Genomic DNA, 8,314 nt, shown 5'->3' with positions numbered 1-8,314 from the left:
AAATTCCTACATTCTAAAATTCCTACATTCCTAAATTCCTAAATTCCTAAATTCCTAAATTCCCAATTTCTTAAATTCTCAAATTCTCAAATTCCCAATTTCCCAAATTCCCAACTTCCCGAATTTCTAAATTCCTAAATTCTCAAATTCCTAAATTCCTAAATTCCTATAATTCTAAAATTCCTAAATTCCCAAATTCACAAATTCTCAAATTCCTAAATTCCTAGATTCCTAAATTCCCAAATTCTTAAATTCCCAAATTCCCAATTTCCCAAATTTACAAATTCCCAAATTCTTAAATTCCCAAATTCGTAAAATCACAAATTCCCAAATTAACAAATTTCTAAATTCCCAAATTCCCGAATTCCCATATTCCTTAATTCCCAAATTCTCAAATTCCCGAATTCCCAAATTCTTAAATTCCCATATTCCTAAATTCCCAAAATCCCAAATTACCAAATTCCCGAATTCCTAAATTCCTAAATTCTCAAATTCCTAAATTCCCAAATTCCCAAATTCACAAATTCTCAAATTCCAAAATTCTTAAATTCCCAAATTCTCAAATTCCCAAATTCTCAAATTCCTAAATTCTCAAATTCCCAATTTCCCAAATTCCCAATTTCCCATCTTCCCGAATTTCTAAATTCCTAAATTCTCAAATTCCTTAATTCCTAAATTCTCAAATTCCTGGATTCCCAAATTCCTAAATTCCTAAATTCCTAAATTCTCAAATTCCCGAATTCTCAAATTCCCGAATTCCCAAATTCCCATATTCCCAAATTCTGAAATTCCCAAATTCCCAAATTCCCGAATTTCTAAATTCCTAAATTCTCAAATTCCTAAATTCCTAAATCCTTAAATTCCTAAATTCCTAAATTCCTAAATTCCTAGATTCCTAAATTCCCAAATTTTTAAATTTCCAAATTCCCAAATTCTCAAATTCCCAATTTCCCAAATTCCAAAATTCCCGAATTTCTAAATTCCTAAATTCTCAAATTCCTAAATTCCTAAATTCCTAAATTCCTAAATTCCTAAATTCCTAAATTCCTAAATTCCTTAATTCCTAAATTCCTGAATTCCTAAATTTCTAAATTCCCGAATTCTCGAATTCCCATATTCCCAAATTCCCAAAATCCCAAATTCCCAAATTCCCAAATTTCTAAATTCCCAAATTCTCAAATTGCTAAACTCCCAAATTCCCAAATTCACAAATTCCCAAATTCCCAAATTCTTAAATTCCCAAATTCTCAAATTCCCAAATTCTCAAATTCTCAAATTCCCAATTTCCCAAATTCCCGAATTTCTAAATTACTAAATTCTCAAATTCCTAAATTCCTAAATTCCTAAATTACTAAATTCCTAAATTCCTAAAATCCTTAATTCCCAAATTTCCGAATTTCTTAATTCCTAAATTCTCAAATTCCTAAATTCCTAAATTCCTAAATTCCTAAATTCCTAAATTCCTAAATTCCTATATTCCTCAATTCCTGAATTCCTAAATTCCTAAATTCCTAAATTCCTAAATTCCTAAATTCCTAAGTACCTAAATTCCTAAATTTGCAAATTTCCAAATTCCCAAATTCTAAAATTCCCAAATTCCCAAATTCACAAATTCCCAAATTCCCAAATTCTTAAATTCCCAAATTCTCAAATTCCCAAATTCTCAAATTCTCAAATTCCCAATTTCCCAAATTCCTGAATTTCAAAATTCCTAAATTCCTAAATTCCTAAATTCCTAAATTCCCTAATTCCTAAATTCCTAAATTCCTAAATTCCTTAATTCCTAAATTCCCAAATTCTCGAATTCCCAAATTCTCGAATTCCCAAATTCTCGAATTCCCAAATTCCGGAATTCCCAAATTCCCGAATTTCTAAATTCCTAAATTCTCAAATTCCTAAATTCCTGAATCTTTAAATTCCTAAATTCCTAAATTCCTAAATTCCTAAATTCCTAAATTCCTAAATTCCTAAATTCCTAAATTCCTAAATTCCTAGATTCCTAAATTCCCAAATTTTTAAATTTCCAAATTCCCAAATTCTAGAATTCCCAATTTCCCAAATTCCAAAATTCCCGAATTTCTAAATTCCTAAATTCTCAAATTCCTAAATTCCTAAATTCCTAAATTCCTAAATTCCTAAATTCCTAAATTCCCATATTCCCGAATTCCCAAATTCTCGAATTCCCAAATTCTCGAATTCCCAAATTCTTAAATTCCCAAATTCTTAAATTCCCATATTCCCAAATTCCCAAAATCCCAAATTCCCAAATTCCCAAATTCCCAAATTCCTAAATTCCCAAATTCTCAAATTGCTAAATTCCCAAATTCACAAATTCCCAAATTCCCAAATTCTTAAATTCCAAAATTCTCAAATTCCCAAATTCTCAAATTCCCAATTTCCCAAATTCCCGAATTTCTAAATTCCTAAATTCTCAAATTCTCAAATTCCTAAATTCCTAAATTCCTAAATTACTAAATTCCTAAATTCCTAAAATCCTTAATTCCCAAATTCCCGAATTTCTTAATTCCTAAATTCTCAAATTCCTAAATTCCTAAATTCCTAAATTCCTTAATTCCTAAATTCCTAAATTCCTAAATTCCTAAATTCCTAAATTCCTAAATTCCTAAGTTCCTAAATTCCTAAATTTCCAAATTCCCAAATTCTCAAATTCCCAAATTTACAAATTCACAAATTCCCATATTCCCAAATTCTTAAATTCTAAAATTCTCAAATTCTCAAATTCCCAAATTCTCAAATTCCCAAATTCTCGAATTCCCAATTTCCCAATTTCCCAAATTCCCGAATTTCTAAATTCCTCAATTCTCAAATTCCTAAATTCCTAAATCCCTAAATTCCTAAATTCCTAAATTCCTAAATTCCTAAATTCCTAAATTCCTTAATTCCTAAATTCCTAGATTCCTAAATTCCCAAATTTTTAAATTTCCAAATTCCCAAATTCTCAAATTCTCAATTTCCCAAATTCCAAAATTCCCGAATTTCTAAATTCCTTAATTCTCAAATTCCTTAATTCCTAAATTCCTAAATTCTTAAATTCCCATATTCTCGAATTTCCAAATTCTCGAATTCCCAAATTCTCGAATTCCCAAATTCCCTAATTCCCAAATTCCCATATTCCCAAATTCCGAAATTCCCAAATTCCCGAATTTCTAAATTCCTAAATTCTCAAATTCCTTAATTCCTAAATTCCTAAATTCCTAAATTCCTAAATTCCTAGATTCCTAAATTCCCAAATTTTTAAATTTCCAAATTCCCAAATTCCCAAATTCTCGAATTCCCAATTTCCCAAATTCCAAAATTCCCGAATTTCTAAATTCCTAAATTCTCAAATTCCTTAATTCCTAAATACCTAAATTCCTAAATTCCTAAATTCCTAAATTCCTAAATTCCTAAATTCCTAAATTCCTAAATTCCCAAATTCCCGAATTCCCAAATTCTCGAATTCCCAAATTCTCGAATTCTCGAATTCCCAAATTCTTAAATTCCCAAATTCTTAAATTCCCATATTCCCAATTTCCCAAAATCCCAAATTCCCAAATTCCCAAATTCCCAAATTCCTAAATTCCCAAATTCTCAAATTGCTAAATTCCCAAATTCCCAAATTCACAAATTCCCAAATTCCCAAATTCTTAAATTCCCAAATTCTCAAATTCCCAAATTCTCAAATTCCCCATTTCCCAAATTCCCGAATTTCTAAATTCCTAAATTCTCAAATTCCTAAATTCCTAAATTCCTTAATTACTAAATTCCTAAATTCCTAAAATCCTTAATTCCCAAATTCCCGAATTTCTTAATTCCTAAATTATCAAATTCCTAAATTCCTAAATTCCTAAATTCCTAAATTCCTAAATTCCTAAATTCCTAAATTCCTAAATTCCTAAATTCCTAAATTCCTAAATTCCTAAATTCCTAAATTCCTAAATTCCTAAATTCCTAAATTCCTAAATTCCTAAGTTCCTAAATTCCTAAATTTGCAAATTTCCAAATTCTCAAATTCTCAAATTCCCAAATTCACAAATTCCCAAATTCCCAAATTCTTAAATTCCCAAATTCTCAAATTCCCAAATTCTCAAATTCTCAAATTCCCAATTTCCCAAATTCCCGAATTTCTAAATTCCTAAATTCCTAAATTCCTAAATTCCTAAATTCCTAAATTCCCAAAATCTCGAATTCCCAAATTCTCGAATTCCCAAATTCCCGAATTTCTAAATTCCTAAATTCTCAAATTCCTAAATTCCTGAATCCTTAAATTCCTAAATTCCTAAATTCCTAAATTCCTAAATTCCTAAATTCCTAAATTCCTAAATTCCTAAATTCCTAAATTCCTAAATTCCTAAATTCCTAAATTCCTAAATTCCTGAATTCCTAAATTCCTAAATTCCTAAATTCCTAAATTCCTAAATTCCTAAATTCCTAAATTCCTAAATTCCTAAATTCCTAAATTCCTAAATTCCTAAATTCCTAAATTCCTAAATTCCTAAATTCCTAAATTCCTAAATTCCTAAATTCCTAAATTCCTAGATTCCTAAATTCCCAAATTTTTAAATTTCCAAATTCCCAAATTCTAGAATTCCCAATTTCCCAAATTCCAAAATTCCCGAATTTCTAAATTCCTAAATTCTCAAATTCCTAAATTCCTAAATTCCTAAATTCCTTAATTCCTAAATTCCTAAATTCCTAAATTCCTAAATTCCTAAATTCCTAAATTCCTAAATTCCTAAATTCCTAAATTCCCAAATTCCCGAATTCCCAAATTCTCGAATTCCCAAATTCTCGAATTCCCAAATTCTTAAATTCCCAAATTCTTAAATTCCCATATTCCCAAATTCCCAAAATCCCAAATTCCCAAATTCTCAAATTCCCAAATTCCTAAATTCCCAAATTCTCAAATTGCTAAATTCCCAAATTCACAAATTCCCAAATTCTTAAATTCCCAAATTCTCAAATTCCCAAATTCCCAAATTCTCAAATTCCCAATTTCCCAAATTCCCGAATTTCTAAATTCCTAAATTCTCAAATTCCTAAATTCCTAAATTCCTAAATTACTAAATTCCTAAATTTCTCAATTCCTAAATTCTCAAATTCCTAAATTCCTAAATTCCTAAATTCCTAAATTCCTAAATTCCTAAATTCCTAAATTCCTAAATTCCTAAATTCCTAAGTTCCTAAATTCCTAAATTGCAAATTTCCAAATTCCCAAATTCTCAAATTCCCAAATTTACAAATTCACAAATTCCCATATTCCCAAATTCTTAAATTCTAAAATTCTCAGATTCTCAAATTCCCAAATTCTCAAATTCCCAAATTCTCGAATTCCCAAATTCCCAAAATCCCAAATTCCCAAATTCCCAAATTCCTAAATTCCTTAATTCCCAAATTCCTAAATTCCTAAATTCCTTAATTCCTAAATCTCTAAATCCTACATTATCAGGTTCTTGAATTCCTAAATTTTCTAATTCCGATAATCCCAAATTTCTAAAATAACATAATACCAAGTTCCTAAAATCACAAATTCCCTAATTTTGATTCGGGATTCCCAGATTCAGAAAATCCCAAATTCCCAAAAACTCCACATTCTTTAATACCCAGATCTGCAGATTCCCATATTTCCTGATTGTCAAAACACTAATTTCTTGAATTCCCATATTCCAAACACACACACACACACACACACACACACAAAGATTAGTTTTTTAATTTATGATGTATTTTTTGCCTCAATAAATAAAAAAAAACGAATCAACTGTTTTACTGAACCAAAAGAAATACCCAACGGTCAATTCAAAAACCAAAACCAACGGTCAATTCAAAAACCGAATAAACCGTTCGGGATGGCTGCGTGCTTTCTGTTTTTCCAGGCGTCACCAACCGTGACGACTCAAAATCAACAACATTGTTCTCGATTTTGATGCAAATGTTACCGGACGACTGGTCGACAACATTCTGAAACGAATTTCAGAACGAATCGAGAACAATGTTGTCGATTTCCCGGACAGGATTTCTATCCGTGAGGTCATGAAACCGAATATCATTGTTAGCATGCCACAACACCAATTTGAAGAACCGCCTTAGAGCTATCATTGATTTCAGCACAAAAAAAAATAGCAGCAATGTTTAGGTAATTGGTTTATGATACTTAAAAACAACGTGTTTATTTCTAACACCTACACTCACAATTGGGCAACGCCATCCGAGGGAATAAAGAACATGATCTGGTAGTATAAAGGTACTGTGAACGGACACAGAGGATAAATCCCGAGATTGACGAGAGCGTTATTCTCATGGGTTCATTTTCAAAACAGTTAATCAACCAACAAAAAAGTGCCGATATCGAGACTAGAACCCAAGACCTTTGACATATCGAACCGCGCCTTTGCCGTATAGGCCACCGAAGTTCGATGACTATGAGATGGTCATTTACCAATACTTGGTGATTCACCCGCGAGAGGTTTATTCTTCCATTTAATTTTGGTAGAGCTATTCTCTCTGCTTTCTACTGTGGGTGTACAAACTTTCACGGTTATGTTTGTTTCACTGTGTGTTTTCAGCTTCTCTCAAAAGTCATATGACATATCCCAGCCAATTTGGCACTGAAATGTTCACTGAAATCAAATTTTTGATGAAAATACCTTATATCGCTGTATAAGGGTCTAAACATGACGCCATTTTGAATAACCCTTAGGCCAAAATTAAGTGCTCATTAAATGCTTTTTAGTGCCCTATGCCTCAAAATTAGTGCCCACAGTGTTTCCGCACAAATTGCCATACTAAGTTTGAAATACAAGTCAGATTACATATGTCGCCTCTCCTGTGCCTAAAATTTAGTGCCCATATAGTTTCCATACAAATCACCATAAAAAGTACAAAATCAGGCTACACATGTAGCCATATTGATTTGTTTATCGGACAAAAAATTAGTCGTATAGTGCAGCCACAAAAATTCGGTCGACAAACATGCTGAATTATTATGTTTATGTTTTAAGCCACAAACCAATCATAGAATGATTAATTTAACCAGCAACAGTTAAACTACGTGCATATCCAATGTCCAGATTCGATTATCCGAAGGCCTTCGAAAAATTTCACTTCGCATAATCGAATAATTTTTAAATCCAAGATGGTGGTCAAGATGGTGGTGATGAAGTATTAATAAAAATGCATTGTTGATTAAATAAGAATTCAACTATTCAAACTTGACAAAAATAGGGTCGCAGAATACGTTTTTTTGTTGTTCATAATTCGATTATTCGAAGTCTCATACAAACTATTGTGACGACTGGAATTGTGAATGTGCCCACTGTGCATTCGTCGCTGGACTCGAACTCGGCCTCAATGCCGAGCCTCGACTGTCGTTGACAGCGCGTCATTGTTTACTGTGTGTTGTCATGTGGTTGGAATAAATGTTATTATCTTGATTGATAGACGTATCCAGTTCGAAATGGCCACTAGGTGGCCAATGGTGTTAGAAATGACAGCTTCCATGTATTTGAATATGGGAGCTCAGGAAAACTATATTTTTAAGCAATAAAATGATTATTTATGATAAAAGTATTGATTGATTAGGTGCACAAAATGTGTCTTGAATATTATTAAAATAAAAACTGTTCGAAAAATTTGCAATTGAGATAAGTACACCATTCGATTCAGCAGGAATTTTGGGCACCAAAAATATATAGTTTTCATATGTTAAGTATTTTATTTTAGAAGAAAATTAACAAAAAGTATGAAAATCGAGACATTTAGTATGGGAGCTGTCAAATCTCTCACCATCAAAAAGCAGCGTTGAGCTTTCGCTGGATTTGTCTATTGAAACAGTTCGCACGCATTTTTATTGCTCTTGACGAGATTTGTCCGTTTGTTTTAGTGAATTGTGCGAAATATTATTACACCCCAAGACCGAGATTCGGCCAACCTCCGGTGGTCTGTGGGGCCGTAAAAGTGGCGACGAGACGGTGACTTTTGGCCGAATTTTCAACCGGCAAAAGTTGAACCCGCGAAGGAGGAGGCAGCACACGGCGAGATGGAAGGTGTTCCGGGAAAAGTCGTCGTTGGCGTCGGCGCGGAGCTGAGGGTGGACGGACAGCAAGAAGCACCGTTGGCAGCCGGTCAGCAGCAACAGTTCCAGATCGAGTCGCTCCTCCAGAGTTCTCCACAGGCGGCGCAGTACATCGAGTGGTTTGTTCAGCAGCGAGGTTATGTAGCGGAGTTGTTCCGACGTGAGCAAGAGGTGGTTCAACGCCAGCTGGCAGAAATGCACCAGCAGCAGCTGGACTTCATGCAGCAGCAAGGACACCTA

The sequence above is a fragment of the Culex quinquefasciatus genome, chromosome 2 (assembly GCF_015732765.1).
Source record: "Culex quinquefasciatus strain JHB chromosome 2, VPISU_Cqui_1.0_pri_paternal, whole genome shotgun sequence".
Taxonomy (NCBI): domain Eukaryota; kingdom Metazoa; phylum Arthropoda; class Insecta; order Diptera; family Culicidae; genus Culex; species Culex quinquefasciatus.
Note: the sequence above shows the minus strand (reverse complement) of the source record.